Source organism: Scyliorhinus canicula, chromosome 17, assembly GCF_902713615.1.
Source record: "Scyliorhinus canicula chromosome 17, sScyCan1.1, whole genome shotgun sequence".
Taxonomy (NCBI): Eukaryota; Metazoa; Chordata; class Chondrichthyes; order Carcharhiniformes; family Scyliorhinidae; genus Scyliorhinus; species Scyliorhinus canicula.
The window spans coordinates 115455810-115482388 of NC_052162.1; the positions used below are offsets into that span (position 1 = coordinate 115455810).

The following is a 26579-nucleotide window of genomic DNA, read 5'->3' on the forward strand; positions in this document are numbered from 1 at the left end:
CCCATATGTTCTGGGCATGCCCGGCATTGGAGGAGTTCTGGAAGGGGGTGGCGAGGACGGTGTCAAGGGTGGTGGGATCCAGGGTCAAGCCAGGATGGGGACTCGCGATCTTTGGGGTTGGGGTAGAGCCGGGAGTGCAGGAGGCGAAAGAGGCCGGTGTGCTGGCCTTTGCGTCCCTAGTAGCCCGGCGAAGGATTTTGCTACAGTGGAAGGACGCGAGGCCCCCAAGCGTGGAGACCTGGATCAATGACATGGCGGGCTTTATTAAGCTTGAGAAGGTTAAATTCGCCCTGAGAGGATCGGTGCAAGGGTTCTTTAAACGGTGGCAACCTTTCCTCGACTTTCTGGCTCAACGATAGGGTACTGGGACAGTAGCAGCAGCAACCCGGGGGGGGGGGGGGGGGGGGGGGGGGTGGGGGGGGGGGGCGTTGATTATGTTAGCTTATTTTATTTAAATTTGATTTATCTAATTTTAATTTATGGTTAAGTTCTCTTGTTTGGGGGGGGGTGGGGGAATGTGATACATGTGATGTTACGGTATGGGGGGAATTGTGGGTGTTATGGGGCTGTTAGTTGCATATTACTGCTTTTTGCTATACTTTTTGTTATATTTTCTGCAAAAAATTCCAATAAAAAAAATGAAAAAAAAAAAAAAAAAGGGGCAATTTAGCGTGGCCAATCCACCGAGCCTGCATATCTTTGGGGTTGTGGGGGAGAAACCCACGCAAACACGGGGAGAATGTGCAAACTCCACACGGACAGTGACCCAGAGCCGGGATCGAACCTGGGACCTCAGCGCCGTGAGGCGGCAGGGCTAACCCACTGTGCCACCGTGCTGCCCAATTTTTGCTTCTTAAAGGAATCTATATTTTATGTCAATAAAATGCTAGCGGTTGCCTGTCTGTCTATCGTCAAACAAAGAACAACAAAGAACAAAGGACAGTACACCACAGGAACAGGCCCTTCGGCCCACCAAGCCTGCTCGGATCATGATGTCTGTCTGAACTAAAACCTTCTGTGTTCCAGGGTCTGTATCCGTCTATTCCCATCCTATTCATGTATTCGTCAAGATGCCTCTTAAACGTCACTATCGTATCTGCTTCCACCACCTCCTCCTGCAGCGAGTTCCAGGCACTCAACACCCTCTGTGTAAAAAACATCCCTCACACATCTCCTCTAAACTTTGCCCCTCGAACCTTAAACCTATGTCACCTGGTAATTGACTTTTCCAACCTGGGAAAAAGCTTCTGACTATCCACTCTGTCCACGCCATTCATAATTTTGTAAACTTTTATCAGGTCGTCCCTCAACCTCCGTCGCTCAAGTGAAAACAATCCGAGTTTATCCAACCTCTCCTCATAGCTAATACCCTCCAGGCTCGGCAACATCCTGGTAAACCTCCTCTGTACTCTCTCCAAAGCCTCCACATCTTTTTGGTAATGTGGTGATCAGAATTGTCGGCAATATTCCACATGTGGCCTAACTAAGGTTCTGTACAGCTGCAGCATGACTTGCCAATTTTTATACTCAATGCCCCGACCAATGAAGACAAGCATGCCGTCTGCCTTCTTAGCTGCCTTATCCACCTGCGTTGCCACTTTCAGTGATATGTTTATTGTAATTTCCCAATCTACCCCAGACAACTTGCCCCTCATACCATGGCAGTTTCCTTCTGCGAGAAACACCCAGATAAATTAGACAAAAGAACCCTGTAACCACCATAGCCCATCACCATGGCAATGTGGCTGCTTTGGGAACTAAATATCTTCCAACATGCAAACACCTTTTCATTCTGTGCTCCTCGTCAAACTTGGAACCAGGTAATTGCAACGAGGCTCAGAAATGGTCAGCCCACCGGAGGCAGAGGTGTTAGACCGGCCAGTCCAGCAGAAAGAAACCCTCCAATCATCACCATTCACCAGATGTCAGAATGAACAAAATGCAGTCCTGGATGTCAGTGAGAGCAGAAACAATAACAACGGAGCCAACATCTGGAATTTATTGTGAACTTGGAGTCACAACAGGTGTGAGGAATCACAAAACCCCTCCCCACACTGAGAGCAGATGAATGGCCTCTCCCCAGAATTAACTCGCTAGTGTCTCCGGATCATTGAATGTCTCCCCAGCTCAGAGCAGGTGAATGGCTTCTTCCAGGTGTGAACTCGCTAGTGTTCCTGCAGGGTGTATAGATATCTGAATCCCTTCTCTCACTAAGAGAAGGTTAACGCCTTCTCCCCAGTGTGAATTCGCTGGTGTTTCTGCAGGTGGGATAACTGAGTGAATCCCTTCTCACACTGAGAGCAGGTGAATGGCCTCTCCCCAGTGTGAAGTCGCTGATGTATCCCCAGGCTCTTTAAAGTAGTGAATCTCTTCTCACACTGAGAGCAGGTGAATGGTCTCTCCCCAGTGTGAACTCGCTGATGTATCCGCAGGTTTGATAACTGAGCGAATCCCTTCTCACACTGGGAGCAGGTGAACGGCCTCTCCCCAGTGTGAATTCGCTGGTGTGTCAGCAGGCTTGATGAAGTAGTGAATCCCTTCTCACACTGAGAGCAATTGAATGGCCTCTCTCCAGTGTGAACTCGCTGGTGTGTCAGCAGGTTCGATGAAGTAGTGAATCCTTTCCCACACTGAGAGCAGGTGAACGGCCTCTCCCCGGTGTGAACTCGCTGGTGTTTCTTCAGACTGGATAACTGAGTGAATCCCTTCCCACACTGAGAGCAGGTGAACAGCCTTTTCCCAGCGTGAACCCGCTGGTGTCTCTTCAGGCTGGATAACTGAGTGAATCTCTTCCCACACTGAGAGCAGGTGAACGGCCTCTCCCCAGCGTGAACCCGCTGGTGTGTCTGCAGGCTGGATAACTGAATGAATTCCTTCCCACACTGAGAGCAGATGAATGGCCTCTCCCCAGTGTGATCTCGATGGTGTCTCTTCAGGCTGGATAACTGAGTGAATCCCTTCTCACACTGAGAGCAGGTGAATGGCCTCTCCCCAGTGTGACTGCGTCGATGAATCTCCAGCTCTGAGGGAGATCTGTAGCCCTTCCCACAGTCCCCACATTTCCACGGTCTCTCCATGTTTCGGATCTCCTTGTATCTCTCCAGGTTTGTCAATCAGTGGAAGCCTCGTCCACACACAGAACACATGTACGGTCTCTCCCGCTGTGAATGGTCTGATGTTTTTCAGGCTGTGTAACTGGTTAAAGCTCTTTCCACAGTCAGTGCTCTGGAACACTCTCACTCGGGTGTGTGTGTCTCGGTGTTTTTCCAGTCACACTGATGTTGAAAATCTTTTGATGCCGACAAATCTGGCAAACATTTCTCCTTCTAGATTCAAAGGGAGATGATAATCAGATTCCAAGGTATCGAGTGACTCTGTAAGACCGAGACGTGACAATTGAGATTTCTGTCCGTAATTCCTCCTCTTGTAATATCTGTAAAAGGAGTTTACAAAAGTCAACACTCAGTACAGGATAGAAATTCAGAACAGATAATTCTAGTTTCTATGGAACATTCCTTCCTCTCATTCCCCAATCCCTCGTCTCCAATACCTATTCCCCAAACCTAGTCTCCAGGGAGAGGACTCGGAGGGGCAGGATATCGGAGCAGTGACTGTAGGAAGGATGAGCTAGCTGACCACTGCACCCTGGTACAGGAGGCCATTCAAGCTGGGGGAGGAAGTGGTAGTTGTCGGGGATTCTATAATTAGGGGAACTGATAACATCCTTTGGAAGCAGGACCGAGAGTCCCACAGGGTATGTTGCCTGCCCGGTGCCAGGGTGAGGGGCATCTCTAACTGGCTTGAAAGGATATTGGAGAGGGAGGGGGAGGATCCAGTTGTTGGGGTCCATGTTGGGACAAACAACGTCGGCAAGACTCGGAAAGAGGATCTATTTGGGGAATACCCGGAACTAGGAACAAAATTAAAGAACAGGTCCCAAGGGTTATAATCTCTGGATTATTATCAGAGCCACATGCAAATTAGCATAGGGATGAGAAAATTAGGGAAGTAAACACGTGGCTAAAGGAGTGGTGTGGGAAAGAGGGGTTCCATTTCATGGGACACTGGCATCAGTATTGGGACAGGAGGGATCTGTACCGTTGGGACGGTCTCCACCTGAACCGATCTGGGACCAGTGTCCACATGGAAAGGATAAATAGGGAGGTCGCAAGAACTTTAAACTAACAAATGGAGGGGGAGGGAAAGGCCCCAGGAAACTCAACACAGTTCCAAAAACAAGCAGCAGGATGGTCTGGACTGGGTACCAAATATACCGGTTATAAAGTTTACAGGAGGGACAGAGAATATGGCAGAGGGGGTGGAGTAGCCTTACTGATTAGAGATACTATCACCACAATGGTGAGGATTGGATTTGTTTATTGTCACGTGTACCGAGATACAGTGAAAAGTATTGTTCTGCGTACAGTTCAGACAGATCATTCCATACATGAGAACAATACACAGGGCAAACAGAAACACACAAGGCGCCTTCTCCTCCTCCAAAATAGCCCCGTAAACCGCCAATACTACCCCTTCCCCAGTCACCCCATCGTCAGCACCTTCTCCCGCAATGTGCAAGCCGGCTCTACTGGGAAGCTCTGTATCTCCTTTCTGGCAAAGTCTCGAACCTGCATACATCTAAATATTTCCCCCTGCTCCAGTCCATACTTCGCTACCAGCTCCTTTAATCCTGCAAAATAACCCCAAGAAATAAATCTTTTTTGTGTCCTAATTCCCTTCCAATCCCACTTCCCTGGCTCAAATCTATGGTTATCCTCTCCTTTCTTAAGGAGAAAGTCGACATCGCTTTATTACAGGAAACACATCTGGATAAAGAACATTTTAAATTGAGGTGGGATTAAGTGGGGCAAGTTTTTTCATCTCCTTTTCATCAAGCAGCAGGAATGTGGCAATCTTTATTAATAAAAATATCACTTTTCAGATTGAAACCGCACCAAGGACAAAGGAGGTAGATATGTGACCATTAGAGGTTCGGTGCATGGAGATGCTGTTTCAATAATAAATGTCTATGGGTCCCCGAATTACTCCCCGGAGTTCATTACTAAGACCTTTGTGGATTTTGCAGAGTTAGCTTCAACTAACTCTTTTGTGGTTGGTGACTTCAACTGACCCTTAAATCCGCTGGTAGATATGCTCCCGGTTACCAGGTAACCCCCCCCCCCCCCCCCCCCCCCCCCCCCCCGCTGCAAGCTCGGGCGTTGGCCTTTACTTGTGAGGAGGTGGGTGAACTTTGCACCCGAGGGGCGGAGATTTTACCTTCTTTCCTGCCCCACATCAATGTCAGACTAGAATCAACAACATTCTTATCTCAAGGACAATCCTACACCTGGTGTCCTCTTGCACCGTAGTGAACATCGATTGTGGACCATCCCCCTGTTGTGGACCATCCCCCTGTTTCTCTGGAATTTCTACTCGAGCGTTCATCCCCAGGTTGAGAATGTGGAGGTTTGCTGCCTCTCTGATCAGAGATAATTCACATACTAACCATTTTAAGAACGAGTTTGAGCTCTTCCTTTGGGTTAACTCGACCCCTGGTATTCCCCCGTCCATTTTATGGGAGACGTGTAAAGTTTATGCTCGGATGCTGAAGAACCAGCAACGTCTGGGGGTTTGTTTCACGAAGGCCGAGCAGAATTAGAAGGAGATCTCGAATAAGCTATTGCTGAAGGAGGTAATGCGGCAAGAGTGGCTTTGGACTCCCTATTGACGCAGCAAGTCGAGAAAGGTTGCGAGGCAGACATTGTACGTGTTTGGGAATAAACCGAGCAAATACTTGACCTGTTTGACAAAGAAAAAGGTCAACATTGGAACAATTCCCTCTGTGCGGCTTGGGGGAGGGAAAAGGGTTGTGAGGACAGAGGAGATAAACAGGGATTTGGGGAATTCTATGCAGGATTATAAAGTCTCTGAAGTCTGGTGAAGTGTTGCTGGATATGGAGCATTTATTCTCTTCCCTGAAGCTTCCGGAGGCCTCAGAAAGCCAACGTGGGCCTCTTAATGCTCCCCTTTCTCGGGAAGATGTCTCAAAGGGCATGAAGGAGCTGCAGCCGGGTAAAGCACCGGGACCGGAATGGCCGGGGGTGTGAGTTTTATCGGGGGATTGAGGATTTGTTGTTGGACCCATTGATGGGTCTGTATTGTCACTCTTTTGACTCAGGGATGCTGTCATCGACTCTTCGGGAGGCTAATATATCTTTGATTCTGAAGGACCCAGAGGAGTGTGCCTCTTATTGGCCAATATCTCTTCTGAAGCTTGACTTCAAAGTACGATCTAAAGTTTTGGCGAGAACGCTGGAGGACATCCTTCCAACAATTGTGCAGGGGAGGGGGGAGGAATCAGATTGGGTTTATAAGGGGGAAGACTTTCCAGTAACAATGTTGGAAGGTTGCTGAATGTGATTCAGACTTTTCAGAAATACACAGTGGATGGGCTGGTGATCTCCTTCGATGCAGAGAAAGCTTTTGCTCGAGTCGAATTATCTGGTGCATACGGTTCGAGGCTTCGGATTGAGTGAGGATTATATCGAGTGGATTCAATTGTTAAATTAAAGGTAAAGTTGCCAAGGTCCCAGATGACCAGAGGCTACTTTCCCCTTTGAGGGTATATCTGACTGGTGGTGATTTAACCTGAGGATGAACACACCTCAGGCAAAAGACAAGGTTGAGAAGGTAGTGCCTTCATGAATAATCTCAGCCGGGAATTGAAGCCTCGCTCTGCATCACGAATCAGCTGTCCAAACAACTGAGCTAAACCCGCCCCTATTATATTACAGGCTGAGCAGGGGCAGGGCTCATGGATGGTTTATAGTATTTGAGCTTCAGAGAGAATCTCGACAAATAAATGTGTCAAGCTGAGGGAGCAAAGGATGTCAATGTCTGTAAGAGAGAGAGAGACCTGGGCCAAGCTTTGCAGAGTCTGCACCCTCCCTGGATTCACTTACTTTCCCTTCAGTTGCTGCAAGTGAACAAGTGAAGGTGAGAATGAGAAAAGAAATGGAAAGGGGAGAAAAGAAAGTGTTTTACTCACAGATGTTGGAGACAGCTGGTTTGCGTCTGTGTGAAGCTCACTCTCCACTCACACAAAGCCCGCGCTGATTGGCTGGAGGAAAAGAGTCCTTCCGGTCCTAACTCTTCCCATTGGTCAATACCTCAGAAGGAAGGTCAGGGGTGGGCTTTCCCTTCGCACATGCGCAGCCTCTCCTCTCTCTTCAACATGCGCAGTTCCGGGCCGCGGGGAAGGGGAAATCACCGAGAGACTTCTCGCTCTGGCCGGAGCTGTCAGCCGGTTGCCTGGAAACCTTGTCTGGAGGGGGAACAATGAGTGGGTGGAGGAAGTTTGTTGACCAATGGGAAGAGTTGGTGAACAGGAAGGACTCTTCCTCCATCCAATCAGCTCCCCCGTTGTCTGAATGCGGAAGCTGGACAATGAGGAAACCTGGGGCCTCGCACAGACTGAAACCTCCTCCTGTCTCCAACACCTGGGAGTAAAACACTTTCTTTTCTCCCCCTTTCCATTTCTTTTCTCATTCTCACCTTCAATTGGTCACTTGCAGCAACTGAAGGGAAAGGAAGTGAATCCAGAGAGGGTGCAGACTCTGGAAAGTTGGCAGAGGTCTCTCTCTCTCTTAAAGACATTGACATCCTTTGTTCCCTCAGTTTGACACATTTATTTGTCTGGCTAAAAGGATGGTCTCTTTCCTAATGTTCATAATTAAAGGGTTGGTTTCTCCAGGCTATGCCTAACTTTTAAGGGGACAGTAAATTAATGCCAGACAGAGACATGTCTCGTGATGTTATATGGTACAGATTAGAGATATTATTTATGGTTCTGTAATAAAGTACAATGGGATGTGGGGGTCATTGAATATATTCATGGATGAGTTGGACAGATTTTTAATAAATTGGTATGTTTTAAATCATTTTTTAAACAATGAATGCAACAGAGTAACAGAAAAAAATCATGGCAAATGGGCACAGAGCGGAACAAAAGATATTGCCAACATAAATCTAAGCAAGACATTGCAGAATTCATTTGGAACAGGATATTTGAGGGACCAGAGCCTCGAGATGAAATGCCAGATCAATTGAAAAACCAGTTAACAAGTTAAAGTAATGAGTGGGGAAAGAGGGTAAGATTATATAACAATTCAGTTTGTAAATCCAAAAATTTCACAGACTAACAGCACAATCAAATTAAAATGAATAACACAACATAGATGACATAGAACTCCTGTAGTGCAGAAGGCTATTCACCCCTTCAGATCTGCACTGAGCCTCAGAAAGAGCATTTCACTGTGGCCCATTCGCCATCCTATCCTCGTAACCTGGTGCATTGATCATGGTCAACCCACCTAACCGACACATCTTGGACACTAAGGGGCAAATTAGCGTGACCAATCCATTTTCACTGCACATCTTTGGACAGTGGGAGGAAACCGGAGCACCCAGAGGAAACCCACAAAGACACAAGGAGAATATACAAACTCCATACAGACAGCTACCTAAGGCTGGAATTGAACCTGGATCCCTGGCGCTGAGGTAGCAGCATTAACCACTGTGCCCGACTCCCGGCCTGAGTTGAATTGAATTCACTCATGGAAAGCCTAGGAGGAGCAAGTCAGTCAAATTGGAGCCTATGTATTTGACATAGGAGTCCCATACTTTACCCAATGCATCAGACTCAGAATGAATTGCAGACATTAAAAATTCCACGTAGATGCATTCCATAATCAGCCTATGCCAGTTTTGGATAGAGTTGGAACTGACTGGTCTGCTTCTGTATTGAGCCAGATGAATGTTGGCTCCATCCTAACCCAATCCGTAATGAACCTAAGACGACAGGCCAATTGATGAAGCCTGATTTTCGGGAGACCATACCCTCCCTTGGCTCCTGGTGATTGGAGCTTAATAAATTTGAGGCAATATTTCTATTTTGTTCCAGGTAGAGTCATAGATGTTTACAGCTTGGAAACAGGCCCTTCGGCCCAGCTTGTCCTTGCCGCCCAGTTTCTATCACTAAGCTAGTCCCACTTGCCAGCATTTGGCCCATATCTCTCTATACCCACCCTGCCCATATAACTGTCTAACTGCTTGTTAAAGGACAAAATTGTATCCGCCTCTACCACTGGCTCTGGCAGCCATTCCAGATTCTCACCACCCTCTATGTAAAGAAACTTCTCCTCTGGTCAGTCTAAGTTCTGATTGCAATCACGTTGCCACCAGGAGCAGACGGTACAGCATCCAGGACAAGACCATCATCAGGTCCGAGTTCCAGCGGCTGCTTCGGGAAGGTATCATCGAGGCCAGCAACAGCCCCTGGAGAGCCCAAATGGTAGTAGTTAAAACTGTGGAGAAACACAAAATGGTCGTGGACTACAGCCAGACCATCAATTGGTACACACAGCTTGATGCGTACCCCCTCCCACGCATATCTGATTGGTCAATCAGATTGCGCAGTACCGGGTCGTCTCAACAATTGACCTGAAATCCGCCTACCACCAGCTCCCCATCCGTAAATCGGACCATCCATACACTGCCTTCGAGGCGGACGGTCGGCTCTATCACTTACTTAGGGTTCCCTTTGGCGTCACTAACGGGGTCTCAGTCTTCCAAAGGGAGATGGATCGAATGGTCGACCGGTACGGTTTGCGTGCCACATTTCCGTACTTAGATTATGTCACCATCTGCGGCCATGATCAGCAGGACCACGATGCCAACCTCGCTAAATTCCTCCTCATCGCCACTCTTCTCAACCTTACTTATAATAAAGAAAAGTGTGTGTTCAGCACAACCTGCTTAGCCATCCTCGGCTATGTAGTCCAGAACGGACTTCTGGGGTCCGATCCCGACCACATGCGCCTCCTCATGGAGCTTCCCCTCCCCCACTGCCCCAAGACCCTCAAACGCTGCCTGGGGTTCTTTTCGTTCTACGCCCAGTGGGTCCCAAACTATGCAGACAAGGCCCGCCCACTCATACTGTCCACTCAATTTCCCCTCACAGCCGAGGCACAATAGGCCTTCGCCCAGATGAGAGCAGACATGGCCAAGGCCGGGATGCACGCAGTAGATGAGACACTGCCCTTTCAAGTAGAAAGCGACGCTTCAGATGTCACCTTTGCCGCCACTCTAAATCAGGCAGGCAGACCTGTGGCATTCTTTTCCCGCACCCTTCATGCCTCAGAAATTCGGCACTCATCCATCGAAAAAGAGGCCCAGGCCATCGTTGAAGCTGTGCGGCATTGAAGGCATTACCTGGCCGGCAGGAGATTCGCTCTCCTCACTGACCAACGGTCGGTAGCCTTCATGTTCAATAACACACAGCGGGGGAAGATCAAAAACGATAAAATCTTGCGGTGGAGAATCGAGCTCTCCACCTATAATTATGAGATTTTGTATCGCCCCGGAAAGCTCAACGAGCCCCCAGATGCCCTTTCCCGAGGTACATGTGCCAGCGCACAAGTAGACCGACTCCGGGTCCTGCACGACAGCCTTTGTCACCCGGGGGTCACTCGATTGTACTACCTCGTCAATCCCGCAATCTGCCCTACTCCGTCGAGGACGTACGGACAGTCACCAGAGACTGCCAGGTCTGTGCGGAGTGCAAGCCAGACTGCTACCGGCCGGACCGTGCGTGCCTGGTGAAGGCCTCCCGCCCCTTTGAACGCCTCAGCATGGATTTCAAAGGGCCCCTCCCCTCCACCGACCACAACACGTATATTCTCAGTGTGGTCGATGAGTACTCCAGGTTCCCCTTCGCCATCCCATGCCCCAATATGACGTCTGCCACCATTATCAAGGCCCTCAACATAATTTTCGCTCTGTTAGGTTTCCCCGCCTACATCCACAGTGACAGGGGATCCTCGTTCATGAGCGATGAGCTGCGTCAGTTCCTGCTCAGCAGGGGTATCACCTCTAGCAGGACGACCAGCTACAACCACCAGGGAAACGGGCAGGGAGAGAGGGAGAACGGGACGGTTTGGAGGGCCATCCAGCTAACCCTACAGTCCAGGAACCTCCCAGCCTCTCACTGGCAGGCGGTCCTCCCTAATGCACTACACTCCATCCGGTCACTACTGTGCACCGCTGCAAATAACCCACCCCATGAACTTGTTTTTACCTTCCCCAGGAAGTCCACATCCGGGGTGTCGCTCCCGACTTAGCTCGCAGCTCCAGGACCGGTCCTGCTCCGTAGGCACATCCGACTCCACAAGGCTGACCCCTTTGTGGACAGGGTACACTTGCTCCACGCCAACCCCCAGTATGCCTACGTGGAGTTCCCCGACGGCTGCCAAGATACTGTCTCCCTCAGGGACCTGGTACCGTCAGGTTCCAACCAAACACACTTCCCCACCCATGCGCCACCCTCCCCTCCTCCGGCGCTCCCAACATTAACCCCACCAGGTCCATCCCTCCTTCTCCTGCCCACGCAAGAGGACAAAGAAGATTTTGTCACGCTCCAGTGGTCATCTGACAGCAGGCCAGCACCAGCACCGACATCGCCGCCACCGTTACGTCGCTCCCAGCGAATCGTCAAAGCACCGGATCGAATGAACCTCTGACGGGCACCGGACCGTCAAAATGGACATTTATTTTCTAAGACACTGTACATAATTCTCAACACTGTATGTAGTTCCCCACCACCCCCGCCAGACTCATTTTTAACAGGGGGTAAGTGTGGTGAACCACTGTGTACACCTGTATTGGGGAATGTAAGATAGGACCTGTACTACAGGTTCGCTGGTAGCCCCTGCCGGCTGGCTCCGCCCACTAGGAGGAATACAAATATGCGTGTCCTCCACTGATCTGCCATTTCACCAGCTGCAGTAGGAGGCCACGCATCTGACTGCAATAAAGCCACAGTTGTACCCAATCTGAGTCTTTGTGCAGATTGATCATGCACCACAGGTTTTCAGACCAGCTGGATCTATTCCTGGGGAGGAGGGCGGACGCCCTTTCCTTTGCCTCCCTGATTGCCCGCCGTAGAATCCTGTTCGGCTGGCGGTCAGCAGCACCACCCAAAGCTGCAGACTTGCTGTCCGACCTCTCGGAATCTCTCCAAATGGAGAAAATCAAATTCACCATCCATGGGTCGGAAGAGGAATTCCACAAAACATGGGAGCCATTCAGCCGACTGTTCTGAGACCTGTTTGTGGCCAAGACATAAATAAATAAATAGCCAGTAGCCAGGGAGAAATAGCCAGGACAAGACAGAAAGACGAAAGCGAGGGAGGGCCAGGGGAGTGGGGTGCAAGGTGAGGGAGCAAAACCCAGCAAGAAAGAATGGGGGGCAGCAGTTAAAATGGGGGGAAGGGAGGGAGGGGGGTCAGGGAGGGGGAGCTGGGAGGAAGGGGGGTCAGGGAGAGGGGAGCTGGGAGGGAGCTAGGGAGAGGGGAGCTGGGAGGAAGGGGGGTCAGGGAGAGGGGAGCTGGGAGGGAGGGGGGGGTCAGGGAGAGGAGAGCTGGAGGGGGGCTGGGAGGAGGGGGGTCAGGGAGAGGGGAGCTGGAAGGGAGGGGGTTCAGGGAGAGGGGAGCTGGAGGGGGGATGGGAGGGAGGGAGGGGGTCAGGGAGAGGGGAGCTGGGAGGGAGGGGAGTCAGGGAGAGGAGAGCTGGAGGGGGGCTGGGAGGGAGGGGGATCAGGGAGCGGGGAGCTGGATGGTGAGGGGGGGGTCAGGGAGAGGGGAGCTGGGAGGGAGGGGAGTTGGGAAGGGGGGAGAGGGGAGCTGGAGGGGTTTAGGGAGGATTGTACGCTGAGCCACACGGCGACAGACTGTAAATAGAGAAACCTAAGAAGAAACCTTTGTGACTGTACAATAAATGAAAACGGAAGGTAATGTATACAATATTGAAAATGCCAATAAAAAGATTTATTTTAAAGAGAGGGCAGGGAACAAGCTACAGATGAGTTAAAGAGAAACTATTTGTATCCAGAACATTGTGAACATCCTTTTACTCTGGTTGTTTATGATTATCAAATCATTTTCTGTATTTTTAACCATATTCTGTTTCATTAATGAATGTTTATCAGTAAAAATATTTGATTTTTCTTCACTTTTCATGATTAGATTGATGCACTTTAGGGAAAGTGGGTGAGAGGGGTTGACAGGCTCTTTAACAGAAAGTGAGTCCCTCTGAGGTTATTGGCAAAGGAACCAGAGAGGGAGATGAGATTTTATTTTATTTATTGACAGAGTGAGTTGTTCTGATCTGCCTGAAAGCAGATTCAATGGTATCTTTCCAAAGGGTCAGTACTTGAAAGGGAAGAATTTGCAGGGCTGTGGGGAAAGGGCAGAGCAGTTGGATGAATCAGAGAATCCTTTGAATGAGCTAGCAGGGGCACAATGAGCTGAATGGACGACTCCTGCAGCCTGTGAATCTGAGCTTCCTGCTTTTGTGCAGGTTAAAAGGGACAGGTTTCATTGCAGCCTCTTCCCTGTATATGTATTTAGAGAGACGGGTTTCTCTTTAGCTCTGAGTAACCGATATAACAATTGGTTGGAGGCCCATTTACCAGTTCGTCCTCCAGCACCTTCCTGTCTCTCTTTTAGTACGACGCCCATGGCAGTTTCCCAGCTAGTGCGCAGGCTCCATTATTCTCAGCTAAATTCAGCCTCAGCTCCGTCGCCTGGCTGTCATTGAGACGAGCAATAGAGACAGAAAGGTGCCCGAGGCTCAAATGGGAAGTTAGAACTTATGGCTCTAAACCAAGACTTCAACATTTGTCAGTCAAATCCATGTTATTTATACTGGGGTTTTATTATTAGATTTAGGTACTGAAGGGAAAGGGTGGGAGTTTTAAAAGATAACTTTCCCTTTCTAACTTTGTATTGTTACATCCAACATTCCTGGTCCCAGCACTGAGGGAGTGCAGCACTGTCAGAACAGCCTTCTTTCAAATAAGATGTGAAACTGAGGCCCTGTCTGCCCCTCTCAGGTGGGTGAAAAAGTTCCCACAGCTACTATTTTGAAGAAGAACGGGGGAGTTATCCCCAGTGTCCTGGTCAATATTTATCCCTCAGTCAACGTCACTAAAAACAGATAATCTGCTCATTATCACATTGCTGTGTGTGGGATCTTGCTGTGCGTAAATTGGCTGCTGCTTTTCCTACATTGCAACAGTGACTACACTTCAAAAGTACTTCATTGGCTGTAAAGCACTTTGGGACGTCCTGTGGTTGTGAAAGGTGCTATAGAAATGCAAGTTTTTAAATTGAAGATTTCTGTTGTCTGATCTTGTTATCTGGAGCTTTATTGATTTCAGCCACCCCCAATTTACCATTTAATAAATGCTCTTCGATTCAGATGAGACTTTAACCAATTAAGACAAAGGCACAATTCTCTGGAGAGTAAATTGAAAAATAAGTTTATTCAATTAAAATGATTTACTGAACAACTTTAAGACATTTACTTTTCCAACTTCATGTGGGTGATCAGTCTGTAGCAGCCTAACCCTCTCTGGCTCCTTCTTTGACAGTAATTCTTGTGGAATTCCCACAACCTCCCCATCTACATCCCAAAGGCCTTTTTCAAGCGGGTGAATAAGATTATTTTGGGCTTTGTGTGGGCGAGTAAAACCTCACTTGTGAAGAAAGTGTTGCTGGAGCGCAGTCGGGAGGAGGGTGGGTTGGCGCTGCGAACTTCTGCAATTACTACTGGGCGACTAATATAGCCATGATTAGGAAGTGGGTACTGGGGGATCAGCATGGGAGTGGATGGAGCAGCGACATGCAAAGGCACCAGTCTGGGAGCATTGGTAACGGCACCTCTGCTGTTCTTGCTGGCCCGATACTCCACAAGTCCGGTGGTAGTGGCGGCTCTGAGGATCTGGGGGCAATGGAGGAGATACGAGAGGGGAAGGAGCATCGATTTGGACCCCATTTTGTAATAACCACAGGTTTGTACCGGGTAGGCTAGATGGCGGGTTCCGGAGTTGGCAGAGGGCAGGAATTAGAAGGATGGGGGATCTATTTATAGACGGGAGCTTCCCCAGCTTGAAAGCTTTGGAGGATAAATTTAAATTGCCACCGGGGAATGGTTTTATGTATTTGCAGGTGCGAGACTTCCTGAGAAAACAGGTGACGGTCTTTCCACTGCTGCTGCCACGGTGGGATACAGGATAGTTTCCAGTCCCTGGGTGGGAGAGGGGAAGTTATCGGATATTTACCAGGAGCTTTCAGAGGCGGAGGAAACTCAGGTGGAGGAGCTTAAGGGCAAGTGGGAGGACGAGCTAGGAGGACAGATAGAGGTGGGGCTATAGGCGGATGCCCTAAGCAGGGTTAATATCTCATCGTGCGCCAGGCTTAGCCTGATACAATTTAAGGTAGTCCACTGGGCACACATGACAGTGGCTGGGATGAGTAAGTTCTTTGGGGTTGAGGATAGGTGTGCGAGATGCGCAGCAAGCCCAGCAAATCATATCCACATGTTTTGGGCATGCCCGAAGCTCAGAGGGTTTTGGCAGGGTTTTGTGAAGGCAACGTCCACGGTACTAAAAACACGGGTGGTGCCGAGTCCGGAGGTAGCGATCTTTGGAGTATCGGAAGTTCCGGGAGTTCAGGGGGTGAAAGAGGCCGGGCAGCATGGTAGCATGGTGGTTAGCATAAATGCTTCACAGCTCCAGGGTCCCAGGTTCGATTCCCGGCTGGGTCACTGTCTGTGCGGAGTCTGCACGTCCTCCCCATGTGTGCGTGGGTTTCCTCCGGGTGCTCCGGTTTCCTCCCACAGTCCAAAGATGTGCGGGTTAGGTGGATTGCCCATGCTAAATTGACCGTAGTGTCCTAAAAAGTAAGGTTAAGGGGGAGGGGTTGTTGGGTTACGGGTATAGGGTGGATACGTGGGTTTGAGTAGGGTGATCATTGCTCGGCACAACATTGAGGGCCGAAGGGCCTGTTCTGTGCTGTACTGTTCTAAGTCTAAGTCTTGGCCTTTACCTCCCTGGTAGCCCAGAGACGGATCTTGTTAATGTGGAGGGACTCAAAGCCCCTGAGTGTAGAGACCTGGGTTAGTGACATGGCTGGGTTTCTCAGTCTCGAGAAAATAAAGTTTGCCTTAAGAGGGTCAATGGTCGGGTTCACCCGGAGGTGGCAGCCGTTTGTCGACTTTCTCGGGGAAAATTAAACTGTCAGCAGATGCAGTATTCCAAGGGTGTTGTATGACTGGGGGGGGGGGGGGGGGGGGGAATGTTTATTTTACCATGTTGATGTCATTGTTTATGTTACTGTTGTTGCTGTAATAAAAAATTTCAAAAACCTCAATAAAATATTATTTTTTTAAAAAAGAATTGAGATTTGTTGCATTCATGTGAAATGAAAGTCACCGTTGAACATTCTCCCAGTGTCTGCCTGGGTCTCACTCCCACAACCCAAAAAGATATGCAGAGGAGGTCAATTGGCCACGCCAAATTGCCCCTTAATTGGAAAAAACAAATTGGGTGCTCGAAATTTATTTTAAAAATAAATGAATGTCACCAATGGCCCAGAGGACCATAGGCTGCTCTCCCCTTTGAGAGAGAGAGAGAGCTGACTGGTGGTGATTTAACCTGAGGGTCACCACACCTCAGATGAGGGGCAAGGTTCATGGATAACCTCCACCGATATGGGAGTTGAATCCATGTTGTTAGAGTCGCTCCGCATCACAAACCAGCCATCCAGCCAACTGAGCTAACTGGCCCTTGTAATATGTAATAATTCCTTAACTATTATCTATTCCCTACCTCCCATCAGTTTCCCCGTCCACCTCAGACAACTTGCCCCTCATACCCTGATAGTTTTCTTCTGTGAGAAGCACCGAGATACATTAAACAAAAGAGACACATAACCACCACAGCCCATCTTCATGGCAACATGGCATGATTTAGGGGATTCCAAACAGGAATGGGAATTATATATTTTTGAACTTCCAAAAGCCCTTTCACTCTGTGATCCTTTTATTGTGCAATTTAAAGCCTGGTATTCACAACAAGTTTTGAATATCATCAACCCACTGGAGGCAAAGTTGTGAAACCAGAGTGTCCAGTAGAAAGAAACCCTCCAACCACCCCCACTGACCAACTGCCAGAATGAACAAAATGCAGTCCTCGAGGTAATTGAGAGGAGAAACAAGAACAGCAGAATCCAACCCGTCATCAATTGTGAACTTGTTGATGTCTCAGCGGATGTGATGAAACACAAAATCCCTTCCCACATCGAGAACAGGTGAACAGCCTCTCCCCAGTGTGAATTTGCTGGTGTGTCTGCAGGTTGGATTGCTGAATGAATCCCTTCCCACACTGAGAGCAGGTGAACGGCTTCTCCCCAGTATGAACCCGTTGATGCCTCTGAAGGCTGGATAAAACACTGAATCCCTTCCCACACTGAGAACAGGTGAATGGCTTCTCCCCAGTGTGAACTCTCAGGTGTGTCTCCAGGTTGGACAACTGAGTAAATCCCTTCCCACACTGAGAGCAGTTGAATGGCCTCTCCCCAGTGTGAACTCTCTGGTGTGCCTGCAGGTTGGATGAATATCTGAATCCCTTCCCACACTGAGAGCAGGAGAACGGCTTCTCCCCAGTGTGAACTCGCTGGTGTGTCTGCAGCGGGAATAGCTGAGTGAATCCCTTCCAACACTGAGCTCAGGTGAACGGCTTCCTGCCAGTGTGAACTGCCTGATGTCTGTGCAGGGTGGAGGAATCACTGAATCCCTTCCCACACTGGGAGCATGTGAATGGCCTCTCCCCAGTGTGAAATCGCTGGTGTATCCGCAGGTGGGATAACTGAGTGAATGACTTCCCACACTGAGAGCAGCTGAATGGCCTCTCCCCAGTGTGAATGCGCTGATGAGCCTCTAGTGCAGATGGGGCTCCATATCCCTTCCCACAATCCTCACATTTCCACGGTCTGTCCATGTTTCGAATCTTTGTGTCTCTCCGGGTCAGGCAATCAGCTGAAGCCTTGACTTCACAGAACCCACATGTATGGTCTCTCCCCCCTGTGAATGCCATGATATTCTTTCAAACTGTGTAACTGGTTAAGGCTCTTTCCACAGTCAGTGCTCTGGAACACTCTCACTCGGGTGTGTGTGTGTCTCGGGGCTTTTCCAGTCACACCGATGTTTAAAATATTTTGAAGCCAACAGAACGGGAAATATTTCTCCTTAATTCAAAGACCGATGGTATTCAGGTCCCGAAGAATTGAGTGACTGTCAGATTGAGACGTGGCCCTTGCAATTTTTGTCTGTGATTCCTCCTCTTCTAATATCCTGGAAAAACAATTTACAAAAAATATCACTGTCAGTACAGGATAGAAATTCAGAAAAGGCAATTCTTGTTTCTCTGGAACATTCTTTCCTCTCTCATTCCCAAAAGCTGTAAATCTCCATCCCACACACTCTCCCTCCATTCTCACTCTGCTGTATCTAATATTCACCCTCCCAATTCTCCTGAAGGTGCTGATTCAGGCTGATTGACAGACCCATGATCATCGCTTCCTGTCAGAACACAGATCATAATGAATAGGAGCTGCATTCAGCCATTCAGCCCATAGAACCTGCTCAACCATTAAATGAGCTAATTGGCCAATCTACCTCAGCACCATTTTCCCACACTATCCCCCATCGATATGTTCAATATCGAGAAACCTGTCAATCTCGGTCTGATAATACTTGATGACTGAGGTTCCAGTCCTCTGGGGTAGAGAATTCCAAAGCTTCACCACATCCTCCAGTGAAGAAATTCCTCCTCATCTCAGCTTTCTCTTGATTTTTCTACTTGCTGCCCATAAACCTTGACTCCCTTGTCAATTAAAAATCTAGCTAACTCATCCATGAATATATTTAATGACCCTCAGACCCCACTGGTCCCTGTCGAAGAGAAATCCAGAGACTAATAATCATCTGACAGAAGAGAAGACTGGAAATATATAATGTAACTGCATATATTATTAGACAACTAGAAACTCTAATAAATGTACTTATTTGCAGAACCATAAATACTGTATTAAATATGTACCATATAGAAACACTAGACATATCTCTGCCTGATTTTAATTTTTTCTTTTTAAAAGTAAATTTAGAATACCCAATTCTTTTGTTCCAATCAAAAGGCAATTTGGTGTGGCCAATTCACCTACCCTTCACATCTTTGGGTTGTGGGGGGGTGAGATCCACGCAGACACAGGGAGAATGTGCAAACTCAACACGGACAGCGACCCGGGGCCTGGATCGAAGTCGGGTTCTTGATGCCGTGAAGCAGCAGTGATTAACCATGCCACCCACTGCCTAATATTTATTGACTGTCCCCTTAAATGTCAGCCATCTCCTGGGAAAACCAGCCCTTTAATTGTGAACATTAGGAAAGAGACCATTGTTCTTGAAAATACAGAAAAATGTGTCATTTGAAACATGGAAGTCTGGCAATATCTGGTTTGAGAGGGTACAGGGAAAGATCCCACAAAAGTTTCATAGCAGCTTCAAAGAGCAGGGTTGTAAAATGCAGATTCTTGCTCACAAGCAGGCTAATCAAACACACCAGTCTCATGTGGTAAGCTAAAACAATGGCTCACACCTTCATGGAATGTAACTATCTCAGGAAGCATCTGAAAAAGCATGGATGAGAGTTTCAATTGCATTAAGTGACGAATGTTTAAAACAGGCAAGTCTTTCAAGTCATAACCAAGTTAAATTTTAGCATACAGCTAAAAGCTAAGTTTCACACCTTAATTGAAATAAACTCTCTTAGTAAACAGCTGGAAAGGATGGAAGATACTCAGTCAAATTTGGTGTCAAATTTAAAGTGTAAAATTCTATGAACATCAAACAATTAAAAGAAAATTGGAGACGACCTGTCTACGAGAAACATCATGTAAGTCAAAATCAAAGGCAAAGTTATGAGCTGGGGACAATTGGAAAATTAAACGATTTGAAATCACAGAATTAAAAGTAACACCTATTGAAACCAAAGCATTGTTTAATCAGATCTGAGAGGAGACGATATGCCCAAAATGAATAATTAGTTGTAGTAAGATGTTTACATCAAAGATAATTTTAAACTATCAAAGTGAAACAAGCCCATTTACAATAAAGTCGTTAAAACTTAATAACTCTCAGAAAGAGAATATAAACCCAGGGAGCAGAGGACAGAGGACAGGACAGAGGCACCAGCAACAGGAGAGAAGGGGAGGAGAACTCAGAGAGAGAGAGAGAGAAAGCTCGGTCATGGGAAAGACAAGGCAAGCAGCCGAGTTTAAACAGGTATACATCTAAGGAAGACTAGAATTTAAACAGAAGTCAGAGTCAGCTTAGAGATAGCTAGCAGAGCCAGCTCTCACAGCTCGGTGCATGGGAAGAACAGGACACAGCAACCGAGTTCACCAGCGAATACAACTCAAGACCACCAGATTTTAAGAAGATCGATTGCCAAGGTGGGCCTGAAGCAACCAGCAGCCAGAAGCAAGATCTTTTTTCCTTTCTGTAAAGAAAGTGTTTGCAGCTTTTAAAAGAAAAAATATAATAATAAAAATAACTTAACCTGAAAAAGTGGTTATTAGCTTACTTCACTTCCTTAATAACGCAGGACCCAGGACATCAATGCTATTAAGGGGTAAGTAGGTAAAATTCTTCGGTGAAGGTATGGGTTATACCGGGGGATAACTTGAAAAGATAGTTTGACCTGAATGGCACCCACAGAAGCCTGCACTGGAGTCAGGGAGTGGGAATCCCTGTTCACCATTTAGAATATCAACCTTTTTTTTTATAGGGGGAATTCTAAGAATAGTGGTGAGTTTTAACTTCACCATCCTTTTAGCCAGACAAATAAACGTGTCAAGCTGAGGGAGCAAAGGATGTCAATGTCTTTAAGCCATGAGGTGGAGATGCCAGTGTTGGACTGGGATGAGCACAGTAAGATGCCTTACAACACCAGGTTAAAGTCCAACAGGTTTGTTTCGAATCACTAGGTTTCGGAGCACTGCTCCTTCCTCAGGTGAATGGAAGGCGCTGAGGAAGGTGCTATGCTCTGAAAGCTAGTGATTCGAAGCAAACCTGTTGGACTTTAACCTGGTGTTGTAAGACTTCTCAATGTCTTTAAGAAAGAGAGAGAGACATCTGGGCCAAGATTTCCAGAGTCTGCACCCTCCCTGGATTCACTTCCTTTCCCTTCGGTTGCTGCAATTGACCAATTGAAGGTGAGAATGAGAAAAGAAATGGAAAGGGGGAGAAAAGAAAGTGTTTTACTCACAGATGTTGGAGACAGGAAGAGGTTTCCGTCTGTGTGAAGCTCAATCTTCAAAGCCCGCGCTGATTGGCTGGAGGAGCAGAGTCCTTCCGGTCCTTACTCTTCCCATTGGTCAACACCTCAGCAGGACATGTCAGGGGTTGGGCTTTCCCTCGCACATGCGCCGCCTCTACTCTCTCTAGGACATGCGCAGTCCCGGGTCGGGGGGAGGGGAAATCACCGAGAGGCTTTTTGCTCTGGCCGGAGCTGTCAGCCGGTTGCCTGGAAACGTTGTCTGGAGGAGGGGGAATAATGAGTGGGGCGGAGCTGCTGTGTCCGCGTGCCGGGCCTGCGCACTGGAACCCTTAGATGTCACCACAGATTCCTCTGCGTGCGCAGGAATGTTCTTGACCAATGGGAAGAGTTGGTGAACCGGAAGGACTCCCTTCCCCATCCAATCAGCTTCCCCGTTGTCTGATTGCGCAAGCTGGACAATGAGGAAACCTGGGTAATGAGGAAACATGGGTCATCGCACAGACTGAAACTTCCTCCTCTCTCCAACATCTGTGAGTAAAACACTTTCTTTTCTCCCCCTTTCCATTTCTTTTCTCATTCTCACCTTCAATTGGTTACTTGCAGCAACTGAAGGGAAAGGAAGTGAATCCAGGGAGGGTGCAAACTCTGTAAAGCTTGGCCCAGGTCTCTCTCTCTCTCTTAAAGACATTGACATCCTTTGCTCCCTCAGCTTGACACGTTTATTTGTCTGGCTAAAAGGATGGTCTCTTTCCCAATGTTCACAATTAAAGGGCTGCTTTCCCCAGGAGATGGCTGGCATTTAAGGGACAGTAAATTAACATCGGACAGAGACATGTCTCGTGTTGTTATATGGTACAGATTAGAGATATTTATGGTTCAATAATAAAGTACATTTATTATTATTCCTAGCCTTATGTAGCTCTATTATATATTTCCAGTCATCTCTTCCCTCAGAGGGTTATTAGTCTCTGGATTTCTTTCACAGGGACCAGTGGGGTGTGGGGGTCATTGAATATATTCACGGATTAGGTGGACAGATTTTTAATAAATTGATATGTTTTAAATCATGTTCTAAACAATGAATGCAACAGAGTAACAGAAAGAATGGTGGAAAATGGGCACCAGAGCGGAACAAGAGATATTGCCAACATTAATACATGCAACACATTGCAGAATTAATTTGGAGCAGAATTAATTTGGAACAGGATATTTGAGGAACCAGAGCCTTGAGATGAAATGCCAGATGAATTGAACAACCAGTCAGCAGATTAAAATAGTGAGTGTGGAAAGAGGATGAGATTATCTAAAAACCGAGGATAACAATTCAGTTTGTAAACCCAAAAATATTACAAACAGACTAACAGCAAAATCAAATTAAAATGAATAACATAACATAGATGACATAGAACTCCTATAGTGCAGAAGGCCATTCGCCCCTCAAGTCTGTACTAAGCCTCAGAAATAGCACTTCACTGAGGCCCACTCCCCATCCTATCCTCGTAACCCGGTGCATTGATCATGGTCAACCCATCTAACCTACACATCTTGGACACCAAGGGGCAATTTAGCGTGACCAATCCACTTTCACTCCACATCTTTGGACAGTGGGAGGAAACTGGAGAACCCGGAGGAAACACGCAAAGACACAAGGAGAATATGCAAACTCCACACAGACAGCTGCCCAAGGCTAGAATTGAACCTGGGTCCCTCGCGCTGAGGTAGCAGCATTAACCACTGTGCCCTACTCCCGGCCTAAGTTAAATTGAATTCACTCATGGAAAGCTCAGGAGGAAGCCCAGGAGGAGCAAGTCAGTCAAATTGGAGCCTATGTATTTGTGATAGGAGTACGATACTCTACCCAATGCATCAGACTGATGCTTCACAGCTTCAGGGTCCCAGGTTCGATTCCCAGCTTGGGTCACTGTCTGTGTGGAGTCTGCACGTTCTCACTGTGTCTGCGTGGGTTTCCTCCAGGTGCTCCAGTTTCCTCTCTCAGTCGAAAGATGCGCAGGTTAGATAGATTGGCCATGCTAAATTGCCCTCGGGTTAGGTGGGGTTACTAGTTTACGGGGATAGGGTGGAGGTGTGGGCTTAAGTGGGGTGATCTTTCCAGGAGCCGGTGCAGACTCGATGGGCCTAATGGTCTCCTTCTGCACTGTAAATTCTATGACTCACACTTTAAAAATTGCATGGAGATGCATTCCATAATCAGCCTGTGCCAGTTTTGGATAGAGGGAGAACTGACTAATCTGCTTCTGTACTGAGCCAGATGAATGTTGGCTCCATCCTAACCCAATCCCTTATGAACCTAAGACGAGAGGCCAATTGATGAAGCCTGATTTGTGGGAGACTTTACCCTCCCTTAACTCCTGGTGATTGGAGCTTAACAAACTTGAGGCAAGGTTTATTTTGTTCCAGGTAGAGTTATAGATGTTTACAGCTTGGAACCAGGCTCTTCGGCCCAGCTTGTCCATGCCGCCCAGTTTCTATCACTAAGCTAGTCCCACTTTCCAGCATTTGGACCATATCCCTCTATACCCACCCTGCCCATGTAACTGTCCACTGCTCTTTTAAAGGACAAAATTGTACCTGCCTCCACACTGCCTCTGGCAGCCATTCCAGATGTTCACCGCCCTCTGTGTGAAGAAATGTCCCCTCTGGTCTCTTTTGCATCTCTCTTCTCACCTCAAATCTATGCCCTCTAGTTCTAGACTCCTCTACCTCAGGGAAAAGATGTTGACTATCGACCTTATCTATGCTCATTATTTTGTTGACCTCTATAAGATTACACCGAAGCCTCCTACACTCCAGGGGGAAAAGTCCCAGCCCATCCAGCCTCTCCTTATAACTCAGACCAGAAGAAACTGATCTGTTCCAACCTTTGCTATACTACAGCAGATATTTGTTTACAATTAGAGTCTGCACACGTTTTAAGACATTTGGTTTGAGCTGCTTGTTGAAGGTAAAAAAGGTCAGGAGTTAAACTGTAAGCTTTATTTTGTCATGACATCTGGATAAGTGTTAACCCAAGTATGATAGTGTTTGGAAAGTGAAATACTTCATCAGTTTCACTAATTGCAGGTAACCACTGGGGAGACATTTTGTTTACCATGAACATTTGAAATCTGCAAACTACTGATGCTTGATATCTAGTTGTGTACTGTTGATCATGCTGAAAATATCATTAATACCCATTGCCTTATTTTCTGTGGATTTAAAAAAAAATAAAGTTAGAAAATGAATCAGCATTGCTAAGAACTTTCTGAAAATAAAAATATCAAAATTATACTCTTTAAAAAAAAAGATATTAATCCTTTCTGAATTACTCTATCCTATAACTTCTTAACTAGTTGCCACTCTACGGTCTTCTATCCTTTAGACTCCCTTGCTGATACCAGATGGGAACTAATCTATTTCAAATTATATTTCAAGTTGTGATAGGATCCCAAATCTACAAGGAAGAATTCTAACTCACTTACCACTCAATGTCCTTTAAGGGTCTGGATCTGCTGAGGATGTATAGGTGAGTCTTCTGGGTAAACCACTATTTCAGGTTTAGATTTGAAATAAACTACTATTTCAGGTTGAAATTTAAAATCACACTGATTTTTATTTGCTTTAACAAAATCTCTTTTAGTTGATCAGACTTCAGGAGCTCTCTGAACAATTTTGCTTCTATCTTGATAGCTTGTGGTTGTTCACATTCTTCGGTCTTCCGGCATCTTCCGATTCCCATGGAGCGATGAGCTGATTCGAATCGAATCGAAGAATAAATTTGAACCGAATGGCTCGGCCTGTCTCTTCCCCCTTTTCTCTCTTGTACCTGTGTTATTTGCCATGATGTGGAGGTGCCGGCGTTGGACTGGGGTGAGCACAGTAAGAAGTCTTACAACACCAGGTTAAAGTCCAACAGGTTTGTTTCAAACACTAGTTTTCGGAGCACAGCTCCTTCTTCAGGAGAACAGTGCTCCGAAAGCTAGTGTTTGAAACAAACATGTTGGACTTTAACCTGGTGTTGTAAGACTTCTTACTGTGTTATTTGCAACTGCCGTTCTGAGACTTTATACATTTCAAACCCTCTCTCCAGTGCATGTCAATTACAAAGCATTGTCTCATGTTTAACAAAATAGATGTGTTACATTAAAAACCGCGACTTCGCATCATCCCCAAGACTGCCAAACATTTCAAAAAACACGTGTTGCATTCTGCTCAAAGTCTAAAAAACCGTGAAGCTGTTTCTATCTTCGTCTATTTCAACCATTCTCATTGTTATTAACTTCCTCTGCCATGCGTGCTAGCTTTAAGCTGTTTAACACCTTCATCAAGGCTCAAGGCCCTCATCATTCAAGCTTGGCTCCTCCCAGTACTGACATCATCTTACCAAGCTGAAATCTAATTAACTCCACAGGGAATCCCCTTCATCCAAACAACATTTCATTAGCCCACGCTTTTTACGATGCTTTAATTACACCTCTGGCTCCGAAACTTAATTTTCCTTCAACAAAAAATAAATTTAGAGTAACCAATTCTTTTTTTTCAATTAAGAGTCAATTTAGCGTGGCCAATTCACCGACTCTGCACATCGATTTACATTGTGGAGGTGAGACCCACGCTGGCACAGGGAGAATGTGCAGACTCCACGTGGACAGTTACTCGGGGCCGGGATCAAACCCAGGTCCTCGGCACTGAGGGGCAGCAGTACTAACCACTGTGCCACCGTGCTGCCCCCGGCAATGAATTTAAAGACAATGTGCTGAAGCTTTGGAATTCCCTACCCCAGAGGACTCTGGAGCCTCAGTCATCAAGTATTTTTACACCGAGATTGATAGGTTTCTCTATATTGAAGATATCGAGGGATATGGGGGATAGTGTGGAAAAATGGTGCTGAGGTAGATTGGCCAATGATCTCATTGAATGGTCGAGTAGGCTTGATGGGCTGAATGGCCAACTGCAGCTCCTATTTGTTGTGGTCTCTGTGTCCAGGACAGGAAGCAGTGAGCAGGGATCTGTCAATCAGCCTGAATCAGCACCTTCAGGGGAATTGGGAGGGTGAGTATTAGATACAGCAGAGTGAGAATGGAGGGAGAGTGTGTGGGATGGAGATTTACAGCTTTTGGGGAATGAGAGAGGAAAGAATGTTCCATAGAAACTAGAATTGACTGTTCTGAATTTCTATCCTGTACTGACTGTGATGTCTTTTGTAAACTCCTTTTACAGGATGTGAAAGGATAGGATTTACAGACAGAAATCTCAAACATCACGTCTAGATCTGATAGAGTCACTTGGTTCATCGACCATTAAATCTATGAGAAATGTTTGCCCGACCTGTTGGCTTCAACAA

The 26579-nt window shown here is 47.1% G+C and overlaps 1 long non-coding RNA gene and 2 pseudogenes across 1 annotated transcript; 2 read left to right on the top strand and 1 right to left on the bottom strand.

Moving 5' to 3' along the window:
* The window catches only part of LOC119951543, a 67000-nt pseudogene that overhangs the window by 38756 nt on the left and 1665 nt on the right, over positions 1–26579 (top strand).
* On the bottom strand, positions 1977–21421 carry LOC119952165 (annotated as a pseudogene).
* Positions 21627–26555, top strand: LOC119952244. Its single transcript, XR_005457783.1, has 3 exons — positions 21627–21768; positions 24671–24761; positions 26456–26555. It is a non-coding gene; the product is annotated as an uncharacterized LOC119952244 (long non-coding RNA).